The sequence below is a fragment of the Rhinolophus sinicus genome, chromosome X, assembly GCF_036562045.2.
Source record: "Rhinolophus sinicus isolate RSC01 chromosome X, ASM3656204v1, whole genome shotgun sequence".
Taxonomy (NCBI): Eukaryota; Metazoa; Chordata; class Mammalia; order Chiroptera; family Rhinolophidae; genus Rhinolophus; species Rhinolophus sinicus.
In genome coordinates, this window is record NC_133768.1 from 20,248,623 (window position 1) to 20,265,172 (window position 16,550).

The following is a 16,550-nucleotide window of genomic DNA, read 5'->3' on the forward strand; positions in this document are numbered from 1 at the left end:
CATCTGCTCCCTTTGCTTTCTGATTTTTTTTTTTTTTTGTCAGCAGCATAATTAAAAATAAAAATGTATTGCTATGTCAGTAGAGATGAGCTGGTTAATATACTTGAAAAGGAATGTAATCATCCAATAATTAATAGTCATACGAATGAATATTTCAATATTTATGTAGAGTTTATGCTTTAGATAGAAGGAAGAAAATCTACCTAAAAACTCAAAAACTTTCCTTAGATTCTCATCTTTCTCTCTGCCTGAAATTCTTTCTCCCCGTTCCTACCACTTCTCATCATTTTCCAGATACCTCCTCAGGCAACCCCAGACCGCAGTTATTTATCTCTGAACTTGTAGCTTTTAAAATATAGCACACATTTGGTAATTTTTAAAACTACAGTCTGATAACAATCTTTTTATTTTTCATTTTTATAATATAGGGGATTTACAGAAATTCTCATGTATTTGGCATAAATCGCCAACTACATGATGATTTCTTTGAAGGTGTGGCTCTGTGGTTTGGTGTCCTCATCCCTAGCATTGGACTCCTAGTGCATCCTCAGTAGTTCTTTGGAAATTGATTTATATTTTAAAAATCATGATGTTCTATTTTAATCAAATGACGTTATCATAATACCAGTTACCAAATTATTCAGTCACTGAGAATTACTATCCTATGCCCTTTATTTTTGTTATATCAGTGACCCAAGAAGCAAGGTTATCCCTCATTACCCTGATTCTCATCCGCACATAGCTCTGCACGTTCTCTAATCTCTCCCCATATCCCAATGCCCTGGTCCCCCAGTCCTTTCCACTGGTCTCTGGAGCTCATGTTATTCCTGCATCAGCAAACTTCCATATGTCATAACTCCCTGTATCCGAAATCTCTTTCTACAATTTTCCCTTCCTGTTCTTACTCTAGCCCAACCTGACTTTCCCCTGAGAACATTATTTCCTCTGCGGCTTCCTTCTGTACTGTCTCTATGATTTCCCAAACCCCTCACTTGTACCGTGGGTCTAGAGACAGGCACACTCCTTATTCCTCACTGGCATTTCCACACCACTCTTCCTCCATCCTCCCTGACAACTTTCCTCCGCACCCAAAACGTGCTCTTCCCTGTCTCAATTTTAGTTGCTTTGGCCCCAAACCTTAGAGCTATTTTTTGATTTTCCCTCTTCTCTTCCAACTCCACAGTAAATATGGTTGGTTCTAACTTCAGAATACATCAGGAGTTCAGCCACTTCCCACCGCTTCCACTGCTGCCACCCTGGTCTCAGTCATTACCATCTCTCATACATTATTACATTTTTCTGAAATGGTCTCCCTGCTAAGGCTCCTGTCCACAGATGACCTATTTATGACTCAAGACAGAGTAATACCTTTAAAGCATGTCGGTCCTTTTCAATTATGTCACGCATTTTATCTTTGTCCTCCGATGGCTTTTCCATCTCACTGCACTAAATACAAATCTCTTACCCGTATAAGGGGTGCTTGCGGTCTAGTCTGTTATCTGTTATTATCCTACTGCTACCAGCCTTTCTCCCTCCATTCCCTCTGCCGCTGACGTGCTTGCTCTCATTGGAATACAAGTGCATCTAGCAGGGTTTTTGTACCTGCTGTTCACTGTGCCTCGCACTCCCAGATATCCACTTGACTTTCTACCAGACTTCCTTCAGGTTACTGCTCACGTCTCACCTCATCAGTGAGGGTTTTTCTGATCCCTTTCTATGAAGTAACAGTCTCTTTCACTAGCATTCTCTAACCTCTTCATTCTAATTTCTATTTCTCCCTAGAGTTTATCACATTTGGCATATTGCATATTTATGTTTCTGTTATTTCCACTTGAAGTCAAACTCCAGGAGGACAGGGGCTATATTATTCCTATTCACTCTTCCATATGGAGTCCACAGCATCCCTGACATATAATAACATTCAGCAAACATTGTTGCAAAAATGAAAAGTAAATTCAACTCTATTACTTATTTTTTATCTAAGCACTATTGAGTCCTATATCCATCTAATGAGCTAGTTATAGCTGTAAAGAATCTGCTTCTTTAAGTGATCTTGGAACTTAAGAAACTTACTAATCAGTACAGTCTAGGTTCACTTTGTCAAAATTAATGTGATTTTTTTAAAAAGAGAAATCCCACTTGGAAATTCACTTGATATATCTACTTCCAAATACAAATAAAACATGTAGATTATAAATCTCGCAACTGTTTTATCAGACCGTAATGCTAGCAAAACATTTCAGAGTACCTCAAAATATGTATAGCTATTTATTTATATTTTATATACACATAAAAATGTAATAATACATGCATTTTTTGAAAAACACAAAACCAGAAATGGAGAAGAAGGTAATTATCAGCTTAAAATTATTTTAAATAATTTTAGTTGTTATTAATATACATAAAAGTATTTTCTTTCCAATTATAGAGGTTTGTTTTTACATTCTAGATGCTTAGTTTTTTTAATGTCATAATTTTTTGTGGCTTCCAACATTTATAATTTAGTATCTCAACACAAATTATACATTCAGGTTCTAAATTCACTATAAACAATAATGAATGTAAATTCATTATTCTAATAGTCTTCTCCATGATTTATATATTTTTAAACTTTGGTCAGAAATAATTAGGTCAATGCTTTTACTTCCTGTCTTAGCTGAGAAACCCTTGCTAGAGGAGCCAGGTCTGGTATCTTCTTGCTCTTCTCTTGAGCTTGAATTACTTGCAATCTCTTCACTCTAATGTGTCTTCAGCAATCTTATTAGGTCACATTCACTTTCAAAGGCTTAGATTGTTTAAAACTAGACAAAATAATAAATGAATCTTAACCAGACATATAAAATCTAGAGATTGTCTCATGGTGCTTCAGGCTGGTGCGGGTGAGGTGGGGGGTAAGGGTGGGGGATGCCAGCTACTATAATCCCTCTCATTCTGGAAATCTCACATTGCCTGCAAAATCCTTCATGTACCAACTGTGACATGTGACCAATATGAAGTGACAACATTACTCATATTCATCTGCGAATTAGTACCAATATAGCTTAATTTCTTTCTTATGTTTAGAATTAAATAGAAATACAGACTGCATTTTCCTCCTCCACACAAACTAAGTACCTACCGAACCTCTTGGGTTACACAAAACCCTTTGTGGAGAACAAAAGTATAATTTAATGTGGTATTATTAAAGTATTATGTAAAAATCCAAGTGGAGTAATAAATATCTGAACAGTTATTTAACCTAAATAAAACTTTAAAAAATATCAGTGACTATCAGTGTGTGTCCAATATTGTATCATTAAAATGCCACAAGCAGTAGGATGTTTGAAACATTTCTGAGGTGGGTATGAAAAGGGTTCTGGGCATGGGAAAGAGAACAGTGAGTATCTTTTCTTTAAGCAACTAAACTAATTCATATCTTTTGTTCTTTGGAAATGATATTAACTGATATCCCACTAACATTTTAGTTCTCTCAGGGGTTCTGCATTGATCTCATGCAAAGTTTTGAAATCTTTTCTACGTGTGGAATCCAGAATTGTGCACAAATAAATGGTCCATAACCTGATTCACCGCTGATGATGGCAGATTCTCTACAACAGCAATTATATATCTCTACTAACATTTTTATGTTTCTATTAACATTTTTATAGGCTTGTTTAGCATTCCAAACATATTTTATTTTCAAACCACTATATTAATTAGAAACAGTCTTTTGTGGATTGAATTGTGCCCCCTCCCCCATTCATATGTTGGAGTCCTAACCTCCAGGGCTTCGCAGTGTGACCTTATTTGGAGATATGGTCTTTACAAAGATAAAGTTAAAATGAGGATATTAGGAGGGGCCCTACTCAAATATGACTGGTGTCCTTCTAAGAAGAAGAAATTTAACACAGACATTCATAGAGGGAAGACTATGTGAAGGGACACAGGGAGAAAATGGCTGTCTACATGCCAAGGAGTGGGGCCTGGAACAGATCCTTCTCTCGTGGTCCTCACAAAGAACCAACCCTGCCAACACCTTGATTTAAACTTCTGGCTACAGAACTGTGAGACAATCTCTGTGGTTTTAGCCACCTAGTCTGTGGTACGTTATTATGACAGCTCGAGCAAACTAATTAATATACAATCTGAGAGTGGATTAAAGATCCCGTATCTACTTTATGTTCTTACCATTCTCTCTTCAACCAGCCATGAAATCTTCATTTGCCTAAGTGATTTGCTTTCTGCTTTGTAACTCAGAACTGTCTCTTCATGACATTTTCTGACATGGTGGTGTTCAGTGTCTCTTTCTTAAACCACCATAGTTGTTCCTTCATTCCAAACTTGTTCTACTACACCCAATGCACATTCTACCACTGTAATTAATGTTATTACTGACATATTAATGTCAACTATCAAACTATATGTTTTCTAATTTTCTCTGCTGTTTCACCATTCCTTTCTTATTTTTTCTTGCCTTCTCTTGCTTAGTTTTCTAATATAGCCTGTTTCTCCTTTATCAGCTTATATTTCTAAATTCCTTGAGTATTAATCTTAGTGGTTATAATATTGATCTTGACTCATTAGAGGCTATTATAAATGAGGACTTTAATCACTTCCAGAATGACACAAAGACCTGAGAATTCTTTAAGTCTTTTCACTACCATCCCATATTTTGTTTTACCATTTTTATGTAATTTCACGATTTATATATTTTAGACCACACACCACATTTTTATTTTACTTTATTTTTATACAGCCGATATCCATGTACAGTAGGCCCTTCTTATCTGTGGTTTCACTTTTCATGGTTTCAGTTACCTGTGATCAACTGCAGTCAAAAATATTAAATGGAAAATTCGAGAAATAAAGTTTATAAGTGTTAAAGTGTATGCCATTCTGTGTAGCATGATGAAATCTCAAGCTATTCTACTCATTCTTCATCAGGAGGTGAATTATTCTTTTATCCAGTGTATCCCCATTGTATATTCTCCCTGCCTGTTAGTAAAAACAAACAAACAAACAAAACCTTTCAATTATGGAAGATCCCCAACCATCAACATCATGTGCTCCTGACATCCTACCATTGACATTGTCATGGCTTGATGATCCAGGATCACACAAAGCAGATGATCTGCTTCTGGCATGTGGTCAGAAAGCCCATAGTAGACTAATGCTATGTCACAATGCCTATGTCGTTCATCTCACTTAATCTTGCCATGTAGGCATTTAATCATCTCACATCATCATAAGCAGAATAAGGGTGCATAGAGTATAATAAGATATTTTGAGAGGGACCATATTCACATAACTTTTATTACACTATATTGTTAAAATTGTTCTGTTTTATTAGTTATTGTTGTTAATCTCCTGTGCCTAATTTATAAAGTATACTTTATCATAGGTATGTATGTAGAGGAAACAACGTAGTATGTATACATACATACAAACATATATATATATATATATATATATATATATATATATATATATATATATATATATATATATATGGTTTAGCACTATCCGTGGTTTTAGGCATCCAGTGGAGGTCTTGGAACATAGTCCCTGTGGATAAGAGGGACTACTGTGTATCCATTTAATTGTTTGGTTACTCTTTATTTCTTCCTGGTTCTATATGGATTCATTTTGATCTGCCTAAGTACTTCCTTTAATATGTTCATTGTTGCATGTTTGCTGGAGATGATTCCTCTAACTTTGTTTCTCTGAAAATGCCTTTATCTTTATATATGAAGGGCATTTTTAATGGGTATCAAATTCTATGCTCGCATTGTTTTTCATACTTTGAAGACTCATTCCATTGTCTTTGACTGTTAATGTCGAAATGTTAGCTGTTAGTCCTAATATTACCCCTTTAAAGACAAAGTGCCTTTGTCTCTGGTTGCTTTCATGATTTTATGATATTTTGGCAGTTTTATTATGATATGCCTAGCAGTGATTTTATTTGTATTTTTCTTGCTTGGTGTTTGGGGTGTTTTTTGGATCTGTGGCTTGATGTCTTTCATGAATTTGGGGAAATTCTTAGTAATTATTTCTTCAAATATTGCTTTTGTCCCTTTCTGTCTCTTTCTGAGATTTTAATTACTTGAACGTTAGACCTTTTAACCACGTCCTATGTGTTTTTTTATGATCACATCTGTATTTTTTCCTTGTCTATTCATACATCAGCATGCATTTTTCCCATTGCTCTATCTTCCAGTTTGCTAAACCTTGTTTATCAACTTTATCTAATGTGCTATTAAACAGATTTCAGTTATTGCTTTTTCTAGTTCTAGAGATTTCTTTATTATATTTTTATAATTTCCTGTTCTCTGCTGAAGTTCTCTATGCTGTCAGTTATTTTCTTGGACATATTAATTACACTTATTTTAAAGTCTACCTATGACAATCTCATTATCTGGATATCCTGGGTTGTGCTTCTGTTTTTATTTGTCCTCTTGCTTTTTGTTCATTTGGTCTTAATATACCTGCTTACTTTTTATTGATTGCTGGACCATATATAGAAAACATTGTAGAAATTATTTGAATCACTGGATGATGTCCTCCTGAGGGAACTTGCTTCAGGGTCTGGCAGATGTGATGTTTGAGGTACATACACTGAACTCAATCTTGAATTGAGCTGATTAATAACAGGCCTTCAGCATATGTACAGGTTAATTTATTTCTATTTCACTCTTAGTCCTTTGGCCATCACTACTGAATATCTGGAGTGCTTACCAGGGCCCCTCATCCTATGTGGGCCACAACCTCAGTTTTTACATATATATAGAGAGAGGGTGCCCAAAAAATGTATACATTTTGAGAAAGAAAAAAAGTGTATTAAAATTACACTGATGGTAACCACTTTGAGCACGTCTTGTAATTGCGGAAGTCAAACGTGTCTTGTATTTATCTTTTGTTATCAGTATATATTGAGTATTACAATTTGAATACAGTCTTTTTTCCTTTCTTAAAATGTGTATATTTTTTGGTACCCTATGTGTGGGTGTAGTGTGTGTATATAATTACATATGTTATACATAATAGTATGTGTTATATTATGTACAATACTATATATATATATATATATATATATATATATATATATATATATATATATGACAGTTGGAAGCTATGCTCATCTTCTCGTCCTCTCAGTCACTGGTTTCTGCTTGACTTCTTAGGAAAAACAGCATGGGATTTGAGGCTCGCTACTCTAGGTATTTTTCTCTCTGGTATTTTAACCCTTGAGGTCTTCACTGCCTCAGTTTTTCTCCAATGTCTTCAAGCAGAGATCTAGAGATGTGTTTTAGCTTTCCCTATGTTTATCATAGTTGTTCTAAAATAATACACTTCATTACCCTCAGGGGTAAGCATAATTCCTATTTTGCAAGTACAGTTAAACCTCACACAGAGATAAAGGAATGGTATTTATATCTCATATTTACTTTAATTCAAAGTACTAAACAATAATATGGTAAGTCGAGGAGTAATATCAGATCTTCAGTGACTTCTCAGCCAAAATATTCATCATTCTTATGTCTGTGGAAATTAAAATTAATATTGTGGAAAAAACATGATTTAAAAGAAGCTTACATCAATGTTAAATTAGAGCTACTTTAATACGGTAATAAAATTACATAGAATGGATGATTTTAGAAGGCTTAATTTTTATTTTGTTATCAGCCTCTTTTAACAAGCTTATTGGTGCACAGAAAAATGTTAGTATTTTTCTCAGTATTCTTTACTACTAAATGATAAAATATTTTGTATTTCTTAAAAAACAATTTTTAGTTAATGTCTTATATACATGCTTGATTTTAAAAAAAATACTGACTTCATGGTTTTGTAGAACAAAAAGATAAACCAAACACAAATAGAAATAAGAAATAAATGGTTTGATAATAAAAGGCTTGATCAATACCAATAATCTTATGGAAAAAATAAATTTCAAAGTCATCTCAAAGGCAATAATTTTTATAGTTTTATTTTAAGGTACTTTTCTGGGCTTGTTAACGTTAAGTCCCCTAGTTTAAGTTCATCTTTTACATTTCTATCAGATTAATCATCTAAAAACTTCTAGTCTTGTCTTCAAATGGCACTGTTTCCTGGTGAATAAACACACCCTCCTCAGTTCCACATAGAAACAAATGTCTGCATAGTATAATTCCCTGCTATCTATATCTGTAATCCTCTCTCTTACCATTTTTCCCTAAAGACCCTATGTTTCCCCGACTGTCAACATTTCTACATTTCATGATAATGTTGCTTTTTTTAAAAATTGACTTTACCACACTCTTTACTTGGCAACCTCCTACCCATTTGTCCACCCCAACGCATATATTACCTTACCTAATTTCCTCGGGAAGTTAGTTATCTCCTTCTCTTTTATATCCATGGCTCTTGGTATAAATTAGAATGATATAACAAGAATTGCTAATATTTTATACCATTTCCTGTATGGCAAAGTATATAACAATCACAGGACTTGCAATATTGTGTTTTGATAGATTTATGTCTGTCCACATCACTAGATTTTCATGAGTTTTTGTGTTATTTCTTGTACATGAGGAGAGAGCCAAGTTCAGAGACAGAAAGACAGAAATATTTATTCCAGAGGTATATGCGTATACCAAGATTTCAATTTTTTAATAATCCAGTTATATGACTGAAAATCATTTCTTTTGTTGTAAACTGTCTTCAGTGGACATATGTTGTTGTTGTTTTTAAATCTAAACAGGAGCCCAATGATTCTTTAAAAGTAATGTGCTCACAAGAAAGACTATAATATCAGTTATTTTAGTCTTAGCATGAATTTATTTCAACTTGTAACAGTCCTTAGTAGCAGAGAATTTCATTTTTTAGTATGGAATTAAAGGCTTTGATCCTTTTAGAGGAAGTTTGGATGTCAATAAGCAAATGGGTTTTTACTGTTGTTTTTGTTGTATGTTAATAGACTCCTTGAAATTATCTGATTCTATTTTCAAACCTCCTGTGAACATATGTGGTGTCTTTTATTTCATTTTGATTTTTTTCAGTTGCAACTAGAACCCATCCTAAGAGCAGTGCTGACCAACTTTCTTATACCTTGAACTCTAAGAAGAGTTATGCATAACTTTTAAGCTCAGACCCTTGTAATTCCAATTATTTCACTAAACCAAAAATATTCTCTAGTGCATCATCAAAAACTATTATGGCTCTTTCCTGTGGCACGTTGGAGACAGTTGACTGCTTCAGGATGAAGCTGAACATCTCTTTCCCAGCCACTGGCTGCCAGAAAGTCATTGAAGTGGACGATGAATGCAAACTTTGTCATTTTATGAGAAGCGTATGGCCACAGAAGTTGCTGCTGACGTTCTGAGTGAGGAATGGAAGGGTTATCTGGTTCAATTCAGTGGTGGGAATGACAAAGTTTCCCCATGAAGCACGGTGTCATGACCCATGGCCGTGTCTGCCTCCTGCTGAGTAAGGGGCATTCCTGTTACAGACCAAGGAGGCCTGGAGAAAGGAAGCGCAAATAGCGTTGCATTGTGGATGTCAATCTGAGTGTTCGCAACTTGATCATTGTAAAAAGGCGGGAGAAAGATATTCCTGGTCTCACTGATACTACTGGGCCTCGTTGCTTGGGGCCCAAAAGAGCTGGCAGAATCCACAGACTTTTCAATCTCCCTAAAGAGGACGATGTCCACCAATATACTGTGAAAAAGTCCCTAAACAGAAGGTCAGACACCTAGAACCAAAGCACCTAAGATTCAGCGTCTTGTTACTCCACATGTCCTGCAGCACAAACATGGGCGTATTGCTCTAAGGAAACAGTGTACTAAGAAAAATAAGAAAGAGGCTGCAGAATATGCTCAACTTTTGGCCAAGAATATGAAGGAAGACAAAGAAAAATTCCAGGAACAAATTGCCAAGAGACGCAGGCTGTCCTCTCTGAGAGCTTCTGCCTCTGAGTCCAGTCAAAAAAGATTTTCTAAGTGTAACAAATAAATAAGATCAGACATAAAAAAAAAAAAAAACCCAACATATTCTGAAGCCTGACACCTGTATAATGTTCTTTTCTGTGTTAAGCCATTTCTTAGAGTTAATTTGTGAGTGACTCTGAAGTTATTCAATTTAGTGGTCATAATAGAACACTCTCAAAATTTAAAGAGAGCAGATTTTGAAGCAGATAATCAACCCACTTAGGATGTATGTATGTGGATAATGCAACAGAATATAGAAAGTCCAGACTGTCCCAAGCATTTTGCTGTGCATGATTGTTCTAATTTAAGAGAGGGGTGAATTCGTAGGTTGAGAAATTACAGGTAATTGCTTAGACAATTTATTAACATATGTGCATATTCTTATTTTGATAAAAAATTATGCAACCAAACACGTAGATAGGAATTGGAAATATGAAACCTTTTCTCATTATGGTTAGAGAGCAGTGCAATGTAGGTATAAATAGAAATGTTTAAAGGTAAATAGAAATGTTTAAAGGTAAAGCAAGTTTGTTTATATATGCTGTAGATACTAGGAATGCAACCTCAAGACACGGACCTTGCCCTCTGTTCCTCAGTGGATATGAGAATCTAGAGAGTGAGACCAACAGATAAAGAAAAAATTGTAAATGATTTAAGAAGTATTATGATAGAGACAAACAAGAAAAACAAAGGGAGCATGAGAGTATGGCCTCTTAAACTACACTGAGTGAGGTAGCTGGGGCTTCCAAGCAAGGCCAGACTGAGGCTAGAACTCTTTTATCACAAACTTGATTTTGCTTGATTCTAAAATTATGAAGACATAGTAATAATAGAAATATGAAAGATGCAGATAGCATGCATAAGAAAAAACAGATATATGTGGAATATAAAACTGAAAGCAACAAAGGAACAAGACAAACAAACAAAAACTCATAGACACAGACAGTAGTTTAGTGGTGATGGAAGGAGAACTGACTCTGGGTGGTGAACACACAATGTGATATATAAATGATGTATTACAGAGTTGTATAATTTAAACCTAAGTAACTTTACTAACCATTGTCACCCCAATAAACTTTAATTAAAAAAACAAAAAACGAATAACCCATGATTTTACCAACCTGAGACATACATTAGTAACAGTTTTCAACATTTCCTTGCATATATTATTTGCATGTATTTTATTTTATTTCATTATTTATTTATTTTTTTAATTAAAGTTTATTGGGGTGACAATTGTTAGTAGAGTTACATAGATTTCAGGTGTACAATTCTGTATTACATCATCTATAAATCCCATTGTGTGTTCACCACGCAGAGTCAGTTCTCCTTCCATCACCATATATTTGATCCCCTTTACCCTCATCTACCGCCCCCCACCCCCCTTACCCTCTGGTAACCACTAAACTATTGTCTGTGCCTATGAATTTTTGTTTCTCATTTGTTTATCTTGTTCTTTTGTTGTTTTTGGTTTATATACCACATATCAGTGAAGTCATATGGTTCTCTGCTTTTTCTGTCTGACTTATTCGCTTAGCATTATAATTTCAAGATCCATCCGAGTTGTCACAAATGGTCCTATTTCATCTTTTCTTATCGCCGCATAGTATTCCATTGTGTATATATACCACACCTTCTTTATCCATTCATCTGTTGAAGGACATTTTGGTTGTTTCCATGTCTTGGCCACCGTAAATAAGGACACAATGAACATTGGAGCACACAGGTCTTTATGCATAAATGTTTTCAGATTTTTTTGGTAGATACCCAGGAGAGGGATTGCTGGGTAGTATGGTAATTCTATTCGTAATTTTTTGAGGAACTCCACACTGCCTTCCTTAGCTGCACCAGTCTGCATTCCCACCAACAGTGTATGAGGGTTCCTTTTTCTCCACAGCCTTTCCAACACTTGTTACTATTTGTCTTGTTGATGATAGCCATTCTGACTGGGGTGAGGTGATATCTCATTGTGGTTTTTATTTGCATTTCTCTGATGATTAGTGATGTTGAGCATTTTTTCATATGTCTATTTGCCATTTGTATGTCCTCTTTGGAGAAATGTCTCTTCAGGTAGTCTGCCCAGTTTTCAATTGGGTTCTTTGATTTTTGTTGTTGAGTTGCATGAGTTCCTTGTATATTTTGGATATTAGCCCCTTATCGGAGGCACTGTTTGCAAAGATCTTCTCCCATTCAGTCGGTTGCCTCTTTATTTTGTCAATGGTTTCCTTTGCTGTGCAGAAGCTTTTTAATTTTATGTAGTCCCATTCATTTATTTTAGCTTTTACTTCTCCTGCCTTTGCAGTCAAATTCATAAAATTCTCTTTGAACCCAAGGTCAATAAGTTTAGTACCTATGTTTTCTTCTATGCAGTTTATTGTTTCAGGTCTTATGCTTAAGTCTTTGATCCATTTTGAATTAATTTTGGTACATGGTGACAGATAGCAGTCCAGTTTCATTCTTTTGCATGTGGCTATCCAATTCTCCCAGCACCATTTATTGAAGAGGCTGTCTTTCTCCATTGTATGTTTTTGCTTCTTTGTCAAAATTATCTGTCCATATTTATGTGGTTTTATTTCTGGGTTCTCAATTCTATTCCATTGGTCTATGTGTCTGTTTTTCTGCCAATACCATGCTGTTTTGATTATTGTAGCCCTGTAGTACAAGCTAAAGTCAGGGAGTGTGATACCTCCAGCATTGTTCTTTTTTCTTAAGATTGCTTTGGCTATTCGGTGTCTTTTGTGGTTCCAAACAAATCTGATGATTTTTTGTTCTATTTCTTTAAAAATGCCATTGGGATTTTGATGGGGATTGCATTAAATCTGTATATTGCTTTGGGTAATATGGCCATTTTAACTATGTTGATTCTTCCAATCCATGAGCATGGAATGTCTTTCCATTTCTTTGTGTCTTCTTCAATTTCTTTTAAAAATGTCTTATAGTTTTCAGCATATAGGTCTTTCACATCCTTGGTTAAGTTTATTCCTAGGTATTTTATTCTTTTGCTGCAATTGCAAAAGGAATTGTTTTTCTTATTTCTTTTTCTGAGATTTCATTGTTAGTATATAGGAATGCAATGGACTTTTGTATGTTGATTTTGTAGCCAGCAACTTTACTGTATTCGTTGATTGTTTCTAATAGCTTTTTGGTGGAGTCTTTAGGGTTTTCTATATATAGAATCATGTCATCTGCAAAGAGTGACAATTTAACTTCTTCATTCCCAATTTGGATGCCTTTTATTTCTTTCTCTTGCCTGATTGCTCTGGCAAGGACTTCCAACACTATGTTGAAAAGCAGAGGTGATAGGGGACAGCCCTGTCGTGTTCCTGAACATAGAGCAAAGGGCTTCAGTTTTTCACCATTAATTATGAGATTAACTGAGGGTTTGTTATATATGGCCTTGATTATGTTAAGGTATTTTCCTTCTATGCCTATTTTATTAAGTGTTTTAATCATAAATGGATGTTATATCTTGTCAAATGCTTTTCCTGCATCAATTGATATGATCATATGGTTTTTGTCCTTTACTTGGTTTATGTGATGTATCACATTGATGGATTTGCATATGTTGAAACATCCTTGTGATCCTGGGATGAACCCCAGTTTGTCATGATGAATAATCTTTCTAATGTATTGTTGCATTTGATTTGCTAGAATTTTGTTTAGGATTTTTGCTCTGATTCATCAGAGATACTGGTCTGTAATTTTTTTGGTGTGTGTTATCCTTACCAGGTTTTGATATCAGGGTAATGTTGGCCTCATAAAATGAGTTAGGGAGTATTGTCTCTTCTTCAATTTTTGGAAGAGTTTGATCTGGATTGGTATTAGAGCTTCTTTGAAGGTTTGGTAGAATTCACTAGTGAAACCATCTGGTGTCAGACTTTTCTTTTGAGAAGATTTCAGATGACTGATTCAATTTCGTTACTGGTGATCGGTCTATTTAGGTTTTCTAATTCTTCGTGGTTCAGCCTAGGAAGGCTATATGTTTCTAAGAACTTGTCCATTTCTTCTAGGTTATTGAATTTGGTGGCATATAGTCCTTCATAGTATTCTTGGATGATCCTTTGTATTTCTGTGGCATCCGTGATAACTTCCCCTCTTTCATTTCTGATTTTGTTTATTAGTGTCTTTTCTCTTTTTATCTTAGTGAGTCTAGCCAAGGGTTTGTCAATTTTATTAATCTTTTCAAAGAACCAGCTCTTTGTCACATTAATTTTTTCTATTGTCTTTTTGTTCTCTATTTCATTTAGTTCTGCTCTGATTTTTATTATTTCCTTTCTTCTGCTGACCTTGGGTTTCATTTGTTCTTCTTTTTCTAGTTCTTTAAGGTGTAACATGAGGTTATTTATTTGGGATTTTTCTTCTCTCTTGAGATAGGCCTGTAATGATATAAATTCCTCTCTTAAAAGTGCTTTCGCTGCATCCCCAAAATTTTCATAGGATGTATTTTCATTGTCATTTGTTTCTATGTATCTTTTGATCTCTCCTCTAATTTCTTCTTTCACCTGGTCGTCCTTTAAAAGTATGTTGTTTAATCTCCATGTATTTGTGGGTTTTCCTGCTTTCTTTTTGCAGTTGATATCCAATTTCAAAGCCTTGTGACCAGAGATTATGTTTGGTATGATTTCAGTTTTCTTAAATTTGTTGAGGCTAGTTTTATGTCCCAATATATGGTCTATCCTTGAGAATGTTTTATGTACACTAGAAAAGAATGTATAGTCTGATGTTCTAGGATGAAGTGCTCTATAAATGTCAATTATGTCCATTTCATGTAATGTGTCATTTAGCGCTGCTATTTCTTTATTTATTTTCTGTTTGGATGATCCATCCATAGCTGTCAATGATGTACTTAAGTCCGCTAGTATAATTTGTTTTGGTCAATTTCTCCCTTTAGTTCTGATAGCAGTTGCTTGGTATATTTCAGTGCTCCCTGACTGGGGGCATACGTCTTGATGACTATTATGTCTTCTTGTTGTATAGTCCCCTTTATCATTATGAAATATCCGTCTTTGTGTCTTGTTACCTTCTTTATCCTGAAGTCTGTTTCATCTGATATCAGTATGGCTACACCTGATTTTCCCTGGATACCATTTGCTTGGAGTGTCCATTTCTACCCTTTCACTTTGAGTCTGTGTTTGTCCTTGTAGCTGAGATATGTCTCTTGGAGGCAGCATAGACTTAGGTTTAGTTTTTTGATCCAGTCTGCTACTCTGTGTCTTTTTATTGGTGAGTTCAGTCTATTTACATTTAGGGTAATTATTGATATGTGAGGATTTCCTGTCATTCTATCTTTGGTTTTCTTTTAAAACTGTGTCTCCATTGTTTCTTTGCCTTTCTGTTGTTGTCCATTATTTCTGTGTGGTGGTATTCTACGATTTTTCTTTCTGTTTCTTCTTTTATTACAGTATATATTTCAGTTCTGGATTTTTTTTTTTTTGAGTGGTTACCATTAAGTTTATGTAAAAGAAAGTTTCATATTTAGAGTATTCCATTTTCTTCATCATGCTTACTTTCTCCATTCCTGTATTCCAGTTCAGGCCTTTACTCTCCCTGCTTTTATGTTTTGTTTGCCAGAAATTATCCCTATTTATGCTAGTCGAATAGCCTCCTTCAGTATTTCTTGTCGTGCAGGTTGTGTATTAGAAAATTCCCTCAGCTTCTGTATGTCTGGAAAGGTCTCTATTCGTCCTACATATCTAAAGAATATCTTTGCTGGATATATTATTCTTGGCTCATAAATTCTCTTTCAATTGTTGGAATATTTGGTTGCACTCCCTCCTGGCTTGTGGAGTTTCTGCTGAAAAATCTGATTATAATCTAATGGGCTTTCCTTTGTAGGTTACCATCTTCTTTTCCCTGGCTGCCTTGAGGATTCTTTCTTTGTCATTATTTTATGACAGCTTCAATACAATGTGCCTTGGAGAAGGTCTGTTGGGATTGAGGTAACTAGGTGTTCTATTTGCTTCTTGGACTCAAGGATCTAGTTCTTTCCACAAGTTTGTGAAGTTCTCATCGACTATTTGTTTGAATATACTCTCTGTTCCCTTCTCTCTTTCTTCTCCTTCTGGTATGCCCATTATTCTTATATTGCTCTTTCTGATGGAGTTAGAAAGTTCTTTAATTTCTTTTAAGTTTCAAGTCTCTTTTTTCTTCTATCCATGTCATTTCCAGATTTCTATCTTTGATGTCATTAATTCTTTCCTCCATTTGGTCAACTGTACTACCTAAGCTGGCTATTTCATTCATTTGTTTTATTGAGTTCTTAATCTCCAGAAATTCTATTTAGTTCTTTTTTAAAATTTCAATCTCTCGGATAAAATGTTCATTTTGTTCTTTGATTGTGTTTCTGAGTTCCTTAAACTGCCTGTCTGTGTTTTCTTGCATCTCATTGAGTTTTTAAGAATTGCAATCTTGAATTCTCTGTCATTTAAGTCACATATTTCCATGTCTTTAACTTCATTTTCGGGAGACTTTTCACTTTCTTCCTGACCTGTCTTGTTGCCTTGGTTATTCATGGCAATTACTGATTTATTATTTCTCTTCCTAGACATCTACAGCAGTGGGTTCTGTAACAGGTTGATAGAAAAAGGTCTTTTTTTTGTTTCCAGTAGG

The 16,550-nt window shown here is 34.8% G+C and overlaps 1 pseudogene; it reads left to right on the top strand.

Annotated features, from left to right (window-relative positions):
• Positions 1 to 9,214: 9,214 nt before the first annotated feature.
• Positions 9,215 to 9,966, top strand: LOC109438177 (small ribosomal subunit protein eS6; annotated as a pseudogene).
• The last annotated feature ends 6,584 nt before the right edge of the window (positions 9,967 to 16,550 follow it).